General features: G+C 38.7%; 1 protein-coding gene across 4 annotated transcripts in view; it reads right to left on the bottom strand.

The window, feature by feature from the left end:
* Ndst3 (N-deacetylase and N-sulfotransferase 3) overlaps window positions 1–12,112 on the bottom strand; it is a 183,239-nt gene that overhangs the window by 38,082 nt on the left and 133,045 nt on the right. The gene's annotated exons all lie outside the window — the stretch shown is intronic.

The raw sequence follows: 12,112 nt of genomic DNA on the forward strand, positions 1-12,112 counted from the left end.
GCTGGCAGAAATCACCTGACTAAGAGCAGCTTCTGCGAAAGAAAGGTTTATTTTGGCATACAGACTCGGGGGGAAGCTCTATGATGACAGGGAAAAATGATGGCAGGAGAAGAGTGTGGATATCACCCTCTAGCCAACATAATGGGGGAAAATAGCAACAGGAGAGAGTGCCAAAAACTGGCAAGGGGACACTGGCTCTATAAGCCTATAAGCCCACCCCAACCATACACTGTCTTCAGTAGGCTTTAATTTCCAAATTGCCATCAGGTGGTGACCTTGTAGTCAGAACCCCCTAAGTTTATGGGGCACACCTGAATCAAACCACCACAGCTGGGGATTTCAATTTTCATCCTTATGCTTGCACAGCAAACACTTTATCCACTGACCCATCTCCCCAGCCCCATGGTTTAGACTCTTGAATGATTATTTTATTATTTATTTATTTATTTATTTATTTATAAGATAGATAGATGGGGGTGGGGAGAGAAAGGGAATGAATATGGGCGTCACAGGGCCTCCTGCCACTGCAAATGAACTCCAGATGCATGCAACCCTTTGTGCATGGGAGCCGAGGAATCAAACCCAGGCCATCAGGCTTTGTAAGCAAGTGCCTTTAACCACTATGCAATATCTCCAGACAGGATGGTTATTTTAGAAGCTATTCTTTTAAATGAATGTAAATAAATTTTCTTGGTTATTTGTTGGCAAATGGAAAAAAATTTCTTTCTGAGACTTTCAATGTTCAAATAAACCAATATGACATTTATGCTGCTATAAAAAAGAAAAATAATAATTTATGGGATAAGAGTACTTTCCTAAGATAAAGTCATTGAATGAATAATAATAATTATTATTATTGTAATCATGGTAGTGAATATAATAAGTAATTCACAAAGATGCTGAAATATTCAAAATAATTCACCAAGGTAAAGTGGCAAGAATGAGAGAAATGTTTCACTAAGGTTTGATATGATTTATAGCAAAGGTAATTAAAACTGTAAGTAAGGAAGAATTAGTAATATCCTATATTTAAAAGACAAATCCTTGGGCTGGAGAGATGGCTTAATGGTTAAGTGCTTTCCTGTGAAGCCTAAGGACCCCGGTTCGAGGCTCAGTTCCCCAGGTCCCAAGTTAGCCAGATGCACAAGGAGGCGCATGCGTCTGGAGTTCATTTGCAGAGGCTGGAAGCCCTGGCGCATCCATTCTCTCTCTCTCCCTCTATCTGTCTTTCTCTCTGTGTCTGTCGCTCTCAAGTAAATAAATAAATAATTAAAAAAAAAGACAAATCCTTTAGGCTGTCATGTGAAAGTCCTGTCCCTGATCAAGAATCTTTAATTGTATCTCTATTCCCTGTGCCTGAATATATACTAGATTTCAGCATTTTCACAAATGAAACAGTGGGAGGATGATTTTTAAATAGCTACCAGAATATTGATATAGTCATGATTCATTGATGAGTAACATTTTTACCATCTTGAAAATTGAAGCCTTTAAAAATTAATGTTTTTTGATGCAGGGCATTGTTAAAGCACTTGGTTACCCACAAGAATGAAATGGTCAGACCCTATTGCTAAAAACACCTCAGGCTGTGGTCACAGGACACTGAGAAATCAAGTTGGAACTGAGATGGAAGCCATCTCTCTTCTGAACATCTACCACCGGGCTGAAAGATGCTATGCAAACTGCTGGGGAAAGAAAGTTATCTACAGCATGAACAAGCAGTGGACCCAGCAAGTTACAAAATCAACCAGCCAGACAAGATGTAACCACCAGCACAATAGTGACACATAGTTATGAGGGTAATCAACTGCATTCTTATTGAATAAGAGGCCCTACTGAATGGGAAAGACTTCATGCCTGGTACTAAGAATCAAGTCAAAAGCCTATGGCTTGGAAGGTCATCCCAGAGGGAAGCTTCCCACTGTCCTCTGGCTAACCAGAGATGTTATGTCCATCAATCAGCCTTCTAAGTGTTTATGTTTAAGCCCTTTGATTAATCATGATCTAACTTTTGATGAGAGAACCTTCTTTTTACAGATGACAGCAATTTCCAGGGAGACTAAAGATTCATCAAAATGACAAGAAGAGCAAACCAGGGCTTTGTGCTGGATGAGTTATCTCTACTACCCCCACCAGGGCCAGTGGGCATTTCAGAGTTCATAGTGGGAAGAACATAAATGTTGCTCTCATTGTAAGCCAGAGAACTTTCTATATGGAGATGGTAATACACACTGAGGGGACTCAAAACTCATCAAAGTAGAAAACAAGAGGTTGTTGAGAGATCAACCCTAAAGGAGGTGCCTGCCAAGCCCTCCTAGGCTCAGGGCACTTTGTGGACAATGGGTTAGAAAGAATGTTGGAGCTACAGGTTGCATAAGCATACTTTGGAGCACTGTCTTCCCGACATGAATTGATTGGTGCATTCATGAACAGTGATTACCAATACCGACACAAGACCAGTATGGGTCTGAGCCCATCCAAATTTTGACAAGAAGGATGGAGGAGGATAAAAAGAATGAAACAACAGGACAGAGGAAGGAATGCTTTGAAATAGGTCTTCAGAGGGTGGGGATGCAGTTGGGGGGGGGACAAAACAAAGGCTAAAGTGACAGGAAAACAATGAAATTACATGTGTTATATACTAAAGTTCTCAAAAAAGAGGGCTAGAGATATGGCTGTGTAGCCTAAGAACCCAAGTTCAACTCCCCCGTGCCTATGTAAAGCCAGATGCACAAGGTGGCACACGAGTCTGGATTTCACTTGCAGTGGCTAGAGGCCCTGGTGTGCCCACTATCTTTTCCTCTCTGCCTCTTTCTATCTCTCTCAAATAAATAAAATTAAAAAAGAAAAGAAAAATTCTATAGATGAGTTCCATAAACAAAATAAAGATTGTGGTCCAAGAATTAAAACAATGAGATGCTTGCCCACTGAAGTCTCAAGATGACAGGTTGCTGCTCTTGAAAGCAACTACTGTAGAAGGAGGGATATCAACGAGAGAAGATCTGGATCCAAATGCGGACCTAAATGGGTAGACTGACTGCTATAATAAGGATCTGTGGGGAAAAGTACTGAAGAAGGACAGGGCAGCATATCGTTATCTTCTTTTGTAAACTTGAAAAAATTACTGGCCTTAAAAAATTACCTGTTTTCCTATAGTAGCTCAAGTCTGTGATACTCTCCCCTCCCTCCTTATCCCTTCCCCTTTTGCTCTCTCTCCCTCCTCCACCTTCTTCTAGGTCAGAGTTTCACTATGTACCCCAGGTGACCTTAAACTCACTGTCTCTCAGTCATGCACTGCCATGGTCCGCTACAGTAACTCTTTGTTATCTCTTCATTTTTCCTCTTTAAAAATTTTATCAAGAGTCGATGACTGAGAAACTTATGAAAACTGTTCTTAACTTTGGTAGTTCTTTACTAATATCCATAAGAAGTACTTTTTGTTTGTTTCATATATCACATTTTACAATGAACTGGTAAATAATTAAGCTATATTTTTCTTAAATAGAAAAACTTAACATGAAAATATATGTTAACCTGGTTAGTCACTAGTCTATCCAGCATGAGGAATGAGCTCATTAGCCATATTGCTTTTGCTGGAGTTGACCCAGCTTTGCGAGAATGAAGGCCTTAAACTTTGTTGTGCAATAGAAATGCTGCCCAGTCTGTAAGCACAGAGAATTTCCTAGATCTTCATTGCTATTCTTGTATATCAACTTTAACAATGCAAAGTACTCTATGCAAAGTGGCATTTTTATAATGCATGTCACCCTTGACCCTTTTAGATTTTGGACTCCAGCCTGGGGTTGTTTTATTTCTCCTTAATGTATTTTTTTTCATGAACCACAGTATACACTTCAACCTAGAACATTGCTCATCTGCCAAATATGTTAGCTTTCCAAGTTCTCATTAATTTTATTTAGTTAGAAGGTATACCCAACAAGCAATTGGTAAGAACAAACATGTAAAGAGAATACTTGGTCAAAGAGATAGCTTGCTCGCCACAAAGTAGTACTTTCTTATCTTCCCTGACCTAGTACATTTATAATGTCACTCTATTTCTTAGAAGGAAATTAGTCATCTGAAAATTTCTTCATGGATCAAAAAGGAAGAAAGAAAAATCTTGAAGAGATTGGTACTTTAGCGAAAGCATGTGGGAGTCTGTTCCTAAAGAGGACACCTTTATTACTACAAGAGTGCTTTGGAGCTGGGCATGGTGGCACATGCCTATAATTTTAGTACTTGAGGGTTAAGGCAGGAAGTCAGGAGTTCAATGCCAGTCTTGGCTCCATAGCAAATTCAAGTCCAGTCTGGGCTACATGACCTTGTCTCAAAAACAAAACAAAACAAAGCAAAAAAAAAAAAAAAAAAAAAAAAAAGCAACAAAGAACTAATGTTTTACTTGTACTTGCTTGATAATGCTGAGTATGGAACTTGCAACCTCCTGCCTGCTTACTGAACATTCTATTGCTGATCTGTATCACCAGTCCTTGTTTTTTATATTTTTAAAAAAAATTATACTAGGTCAAGGTAAATTACTTTTGTCATACTTTGAGATTCCAATAAAGAAAATGTCAAATGAAGTCACAAATGCATTACTAAAACATATTTTTTCTATATATTATTGAGTTGTTATCAAACACATTAATTAGAGCTTCAAGTTCAAATCATTGGAAACTCTGCCAAAAGCATAAAATTTATTTGATAAAAAGCTGAAAAAATTTTTCTGGCCTGGATAGATACACACATATATATAACTGTGATTGTTTTCCTGTAAAAGGCAAAAGAGTAATGTCAAATGCCGTATACACTAGTTCTGGTGAGAAAGAAACAAGAAGTGGAGCTGAGAGGAGGACATGGGACCCTCAACCCTTGGGGTGTAGTACGTCCCAAGAGTAAGGCATGAGAAGATCACTGCCAGGAAGAAGATGAAGGGATTACGGGCCTGTCACAGAACCTGTGGACAACACTGGAATTGTTTCTTTTTTTAAAAAAATACTTGTATATTAAATCTTTGTTTTTTCAAGGCAAGATTTCACCCTAGCCCAGAGTGACCTGGAACTCACTCTGTAGTCTACACACACTGTCCTTTAACTCATACCAATCCTACCACATCAGTCTCCCAAGTGCTGGGGTTACCTGGCTTAGTCTAGTCATTTTAAATATCAACTTACTTTTTTTGGCCAAAAGCCTTATGTAAATGCTAAGACAAAGAACCTCATTGGCAATCCATTTTCCATGACTCCTTTCTGGTGCAGAAAGCTTTTCACTTTTGCTTCTTCAGGTCTCCTCTCTTGTCTGTGCAGTTAGCAGACAGCTTTGTTCTTTCACTTTTTTTTTTTTTTTTTTTAGGTAGGGTCTCACTGTAGTCCAGGCTGACCTGGAATTCAGTATGTAGTCTCAGGGTAGCCTCGAACTCAGAGCGATTCTCCTACCACTGCCCCTGAGAGCTGGGATTAAAGGTATATACCACCATGCCTGGCTCTCTTTCACATTTCTTTGGGTCTTTTAAACTTTTATTATTGACAACATCTACACAAACGGAGAATATACCATGATTATAATCCTCTCCCACCATCTTTTCTTTTCCCCCTTCTAAGAACCCCTGACACTGAGTCCCTTCTTCCCAACTAGTCTCTCTTTTATGTTGATGTCATCATTTTCCCCCTCCTGTTAGGCAGCTCTTGTGCAGGTAGCATCAGTCACTGTGAGGTGATGAATATCAAAATGATGTTGTGTCTGGAAGACAGCACTGCAAATCACTCCTTCTCTTTCCTTCGTTCTTATATTTCTTCTGCTACCTGTTTTACATGGCCCCTGAGCATTGGAGGGTGTGATAGAAATGTCTTAGTGCTGACCACTCCACTGTCACAGCTGAGCACTTTGATAACTCCTGAGTCTCCCCAGTGGCCAACATCTTCTGAAAAGAGAAGCTTGTTTCTTTTTTTAAAAAAATTAATTAATTTTGCCTGTGGTGTATGTGTGTGTATGTACATGCACAGATGTATGCACCACATGCACACACATTAACTTCTTTCTTTGAGACTGTTTGTTCTCTCAACTAAGGTGACTGTCCAGTTTGCTTCCCACAGGACTGAGGTTATAGGCACATGTGGCCATGACTAGCTGTTTGTATGAATACTGGGGAATTGAACTCTAGTGGTCTCAGACTCTCTCAGATACCCATGGTGCATGGGAAATGCTATCACCCATTGAGCCATCTTCCCAGCCCAGTTCTATGTCTTTTGAGGTCACCGGAAAGGAGAGGAAATGGATGAAAAATAAAGTATGCAGTTTACTATAAACTATACTGTCAATGACCTGCTCAGTTCAAATCCAAAAGTTTTTCTTTTTCTTTTTTTTTTCCCATAAGATTCTTGCCAAATGCTTTTGTGTGGTACTAGAGGTGCAAACAATTATGATGCTCATTTTTTTAGGTTTTACTTATGAAGAGATTCAACTTTTGGAAGGAAGGCAAACAACAAACAATTGGCAAAGAGCAAGTGTCCTTTTATTTATTTATTTTTTTCTTCAGCATCCTTTCAGGTGACCAATGGTTCAAAAGCTTTAATATTCATACAAATCATACCACATTTTAAAAATGCTGTAGTCAGTAGGTCTTCCACTTGGAGATTTTAATTTTCCTTTTGAATGGGTCCCTGATACCTTCATGTTGGAGAAACATTCCCAGTCACCCTGGTTAGATAAACACTATGGGAATACAATATAAGAGGTCCAGTTCTCTAGAAATGTTTATTCCTGCAGAAAAGATTCAAATATCCAAAGCCACTGGTTACTCTGCAGTGGTCCTAATGCATTTAAAAATAAATAAACATCCCTTGTTAATTTTTAAAATATTTATGTTTTTATTTGTGTGTGCAAATGCAAGTGCGTGTATGTGTGTGTGTGTTTGCGTGTTGCATGCACCAGGGTTTCTTGCTGTTGCAAATAAATGATACATACTTGCACCACGTTTTTGCATCTGGCTCACAAAGGTAGCTTGGAAATTGAACCCAGGACAGCAGTTACCTTGCTCGTTCCTTTTGAGGTTTCTACTCTGCTCATGGATTTATGGAAATGCACAGAATATTGCTTAAAAATTGGTTCATATATATCTCTCACTTGACTTTAATCCTTCTTTTTCTCTGAAAACACAATTCTCCATTTCCACGTGTACATCTCAGCTGAATACCACCTTACAATTTCCCTATTTAAAAGATTGCTTCCCATGTTTATTTTTTATTTTGGTTCATGACACTTTAAATGTTGGGGGGTAGAGGACAAGCATGTTGCAATTTACTTTTTGTTCATTTATTTTTCTCCTTGTATTGGAATCTAAGAACATGGATTACTCCTTAGGTCAAAAATAGAAAGCAAATTATTTTTAATAAGGCAATGATTAAACTCTGGAGGTTTCATTTAGGTCATGTGAAACTATCTGTTTTCCATCACTGTCAAAATTATAATCCATCACACGAGCACATTTCCTCAGCAGAAAGCTGTTCTAGTGCTGTTCTGGGCCCGACTCCCTATTCCTTGTTCAACCTCATAGTCTGTCCTTACTTTTTGCTAATGAAAATTGGTGCCTCATCCTAAACTGCAATCTGGTGCCGGCTGAACTCTCCAGTCCCATCTTCTGCATCATAGTCCTCGGCTCGTCTTGCTGCTCTGCTGTCATGTGTCAGGGCTTGCCCACCACCATGGCTTAGTTCCTATTGTTTCTTTTTCTCTAGAACACACAGCCTCACTTTTCTGTACTTAGACTATGAATTCAAGAATGTTACATCCATCCCCCCCCCCCATATCTCTTGGCAAAAGCAGTGTGTTTTTTTTTTAACTTGAGCCCTAGACCACACTAGTTTTATCTTTCTGACAGTTTCTAACCCTGAGTTATATTATGCTTTAAAGAAGCACTTGTTTTATTGTCTCTGGGTTTTAAGGTCCTTGGGCACTGGCATGGGCCTTTCCACTTTATTTTGTGAGCTTGAGCTGGTACCAATAATTTTATTCGTAGAGGTTAGAAATCTAGGGTCAGTTTTTTTTTTTTTTCTTTTTAGTGTGATTTGTTCTGATAATACTTTACTACCATTAAAATCAGAGGTTTCCTCAGGGGTATTTTTATCACCACCCACTGCACTCCTCTCCCTAACTATGCCCTGCCATTACCTGCATTTATTTTCTTTCTGCCCACTTCTCTCCCTTTCCTACGAAAGGTCATCCTTTCATAAATAAATGTTTGTGGTTTTGTCCAGCACAGTGGATAAGAAAGTGGATTCTGCCACCTACTTACTGGCTCTGAGGTTTCTGCAAGTTATTTCAACTCTCCAGAATTTTGTCTAAAACAAAACAAGGAGTGTATCAGTGACATCTCCTTTAGGGTTTTCATCACAATTACATATAAAAATTGGACCTTTACATAATAATTGCTTAAAATAGGTACTACTATGTTTACATCTATCTTATTTTATTTTCCATGCATTGTGGGTGCTAGCTATCCTTCCTGGAAACTCTCTTGTGTTTTTGTCATCCATGCCTTGCCCAGGATGAGGAGTGCACTCCCATCTTGTGCTCTGTACTTTATGTCCTCTTTAACAGCTACTGCAATGTACTGCTTGAATAACCACAGGCTTCTGCTGCTAAAATGTGAACTCACCAAGAACAGAGACTATATTATAACCTCCATTGTATCCACAGTCATGTATGTAGTTCATTAAAGAAACATTTTCAAAATGTAATTTAATTGAATAAGAGGTGACTAGTATTCATTAAACATAATTGAAGACCACCCTACTAATGTAAGTTTTTTAAAAATTTGCACATTTGATACTGTATTGCTAACCTAGGGAGATGGTAGTAGACACTAAGGAAACTCAAAACTCCTCAAAGCAGAAAAAAAAGCAGAAAACCAGAGGCTTCTTAGAGCACAACACTGAAGGAGACTTATAACATACTCACTAAGACTCAGGTAACATTGCCAAGAAGGAGATTGAAAGAACTTAAGAGCCCATGGTGGTGGGAAAGCTCCATGGCATTGTAACAACCCCGCAGAGACTGACTGGCACATTCATGAACTCACAGTGATTATCAATAACCCCACTGAAGAGGGCCTTCAGGGGAATGGAGGCAGAAGAAAGGGAACATAACAGTTTAATCTGGGGCTGGAGTGATGGCTCAGCGGTTAGAGATGCTTGTTTGGAAAATCTGAAGGCCTAGGTTTGATTACCCAGTACCCATGTAAAGTCAGATACAAAAAGTGGCCCATGTATATGGAGTTTGTTTGCAGTGACAGGAGGCCCTGGTGGCTGTTCACTCTCTCTCCCTTGTAAATAAATAGTAAAAAAGAGTATAACCTAATGTAACCTAATGGAAATATGACTAATTTGTAATATCTTCATATAATAAATTTCTCAATAAAAAGAAAAATACATACATTGAAGTTAAAAAGCACCAAATAAGTTAAAAGTGGAAAATATTCAAAAACTGTCCTACAATGTTTATGTATGTAAAATCTTACATACAATATCTAAAATTCTTTTAAAATTTTATTTATTGATTTATCTCTCTCTCTCTCTCTCTCTCTCTCTCTCTCTCTCTCTCTCTCTCTCTCTCTCTCTGTGTGTGTGTGTGTGTGTGTGTGTGTGTGTTTGTGTTTCCCTGTAGATGAATAGGGCAAAACATCAAGGAAGTAGTCTACAAATGGTAACAATTTATAGTTAAACATTGAGGAAAATTGTCCTCTTAATGTTAAGTCCCTTTCTTTCATTCTGCATGATTCTTTTATTTTTTTCAAGATAGAGTCTGATTACATCCCAGGCTGACCTGGAACTTACTCTATAGCCCTAGAGTGGCCTTAAACTCACAGCATGTGCCACCACCTCTGCATATTTTGCATGATTCTTGCTGGGTGACACACATTATTTGGAAGTTACATTAGTTTTGATGATGTGGCTTAAAATTTATGAGTCACAGTTGAACGAGAAACCAAATGTGAATGAAAGATGATAAAAGAATTGGAAAGATGGTCTATCATTAGATTAGAAGGAGGAAATGTAGTTTTAATAGATAGAATTGGATTACTTCTGAGGACTTAATAAAATGACATGTCAAGAGAGTTCAATATAGTTTATGAAAAGAACACATACCCAAGAAATATGTGATACTGTGAAAGATGCAAGGAACTAAATTTTATTTGGTAAAACATGACACTGAAAATTGTTTTGAAATGCTTCCACCAAGGCCAGCCTGTTAAGATTTGATCTGCTCTGACGAAACTTGTGAGCATACTTGGAGTTCACTTGGCTACTGAATCACATGAAGGAAAAACAATCCAACCATTCAGAAACATTTCATCTTATTTGTTTCAATCAGATGAACTTTGAAGCTATTGGATTGTTCTGTTGTAACAACTCATGTTATACTGTCCATAACATACTGTATGATACTGTCAGGTATTATATGAGTCATGATATTTTGTCTTTTTTTCATCATTTTAAAAATTATTTTTATTTATTTGAGAGTGACAGAGAGAGAGAGAGAGAGAGAGAGAGAGAGAGAGAGAGAGAGAGAGAGACAGACAGAGAGAAAGGGCGAATGGGCATGCCAGGGCCTCCAGCTATTGCAAGTGAACTCCAGATGCATGTGCCACCTTGTGCATCTGGATTATGTGGGTCCTGGGGAATTGAGCCTTGAACCAGGGTCCTTAGGCTTTACAGGCAAGTGCTTAACTGCTAAGTCATCTCTCCAGCCCCAAGTTTGTTTTTTAAGTAGAAACTTCTTATGGACACAGTATGTGTTGGTACCATCTTTTCCGTCCTCCCTGCCCCCATTCTACTGAAGGCCCTCCTCAGTGAATACCAGGGGTTGCTGGTGTTACATGGGGTTGTGGGTTAGCAGTTGTATGAACAGCAGTGAGTCATTATGGGGGAGGGGGCTATGCCTTTGGATATTTCCTCTCACTCTGTGGCTCTTACAATTTTTTCATCCCCTCTTCTGCAGAATTCCCTGAGCCTTGGTGGGTATGTTTTAAGTCTACTTTAGTGTTGAGCTCTCAGCAGCTTCTGGATTTCTACTTTGGTATGTGTTGAGTATCCTCAGTGTCTATCTCTATCACCTTGGTACTGGTTGTCAGACTTGCCATAGAAGCAGCACTCTTGTTCATCTTGGCAACTCTTTTCTAGTTTTACTTGGGCCCTAGCTGATGTGCAAAGGGTGGCTCATCTCCTGCCAGGAGTTGGTTATAGCTGCTTCTATTTGTTCTCTTTGTAAAAATCAACTAAGAGAATGTATCTTATGGTACATTTATCCAACAGGTTATCAAACATTTTCCAAATGAATGATTAGTATTGAAAAAAAAACTGGGTGCTGAAAACTCATTTTGAAACCAACTATATGCATCTTCCATTCAATTTTGCATTGTGATCCAAAAAGATGCATGACAACAATTCAGCCCCATAAAGGATTTTGCTACAAGGAAATATGGAGTGCAGAGAAATAGGAGTCCATGAAAGTAACAAATTTTTAATTGTTTTTGATATTTTATTTATTAGAAAGAGAAAGAGGGAGGGAGGGAGGGAGGGAGAGAGAGAGAGAGAGAGAGAGAGAGAGAGAAAGAGAGAGAATGGACATGAAGTTTCCAGCCATCGCGAACAAACTCCATACACATGTACCACCTTATGCATCTGGCTTTCATGGGTCTTGCAGAATTAAACCTGAGTCCTTAGGCTTTGTAGGCAAGGGTCTTAAATGCTAAACAATCTCTTTAGCCCTCACATATTTTATTATTAACTTTTCAATAATCCCTCATCTGGCATCAAGACAATCCTGAAAGAAAAGTTCTACAGTGCACAGGATTTTAAGGTGATTGGTTAATATGGCATGTAACACACTCCACCTGTACTGCATTATGATGTATGGACAGCTTACAAAATTATACTTCCTAGCTTTAAGCTAACCAGCAATATTGTCCAAGTGTTTTATTTTTATTTTTCTGCAAGCAGAGAGAGGAAGAGACAAGGAGAGAGTAGAGAGGATATGTATATGGGCATGCCAGATCCTCTTGCCACTGCAAACAAACTCCAGATATTTATGTCACTTTGTGCACCTGGATTCACATGGA

This window comes from Jaculus jaculus, chromosome 2 (assembly GCF_020740685.1).
Source record: "Jaculus jaculus isolate mJacJac1 chromosome 2, mJacJac1.mat.Y.cur, whole genome shotgun sequence".
Taxonomy (NCBI): Eukaryota; Metazoa; Chordata; class Mammalia; order Rodentia; family Dipodidae; genus Jaculus; species Jaculus jaculus.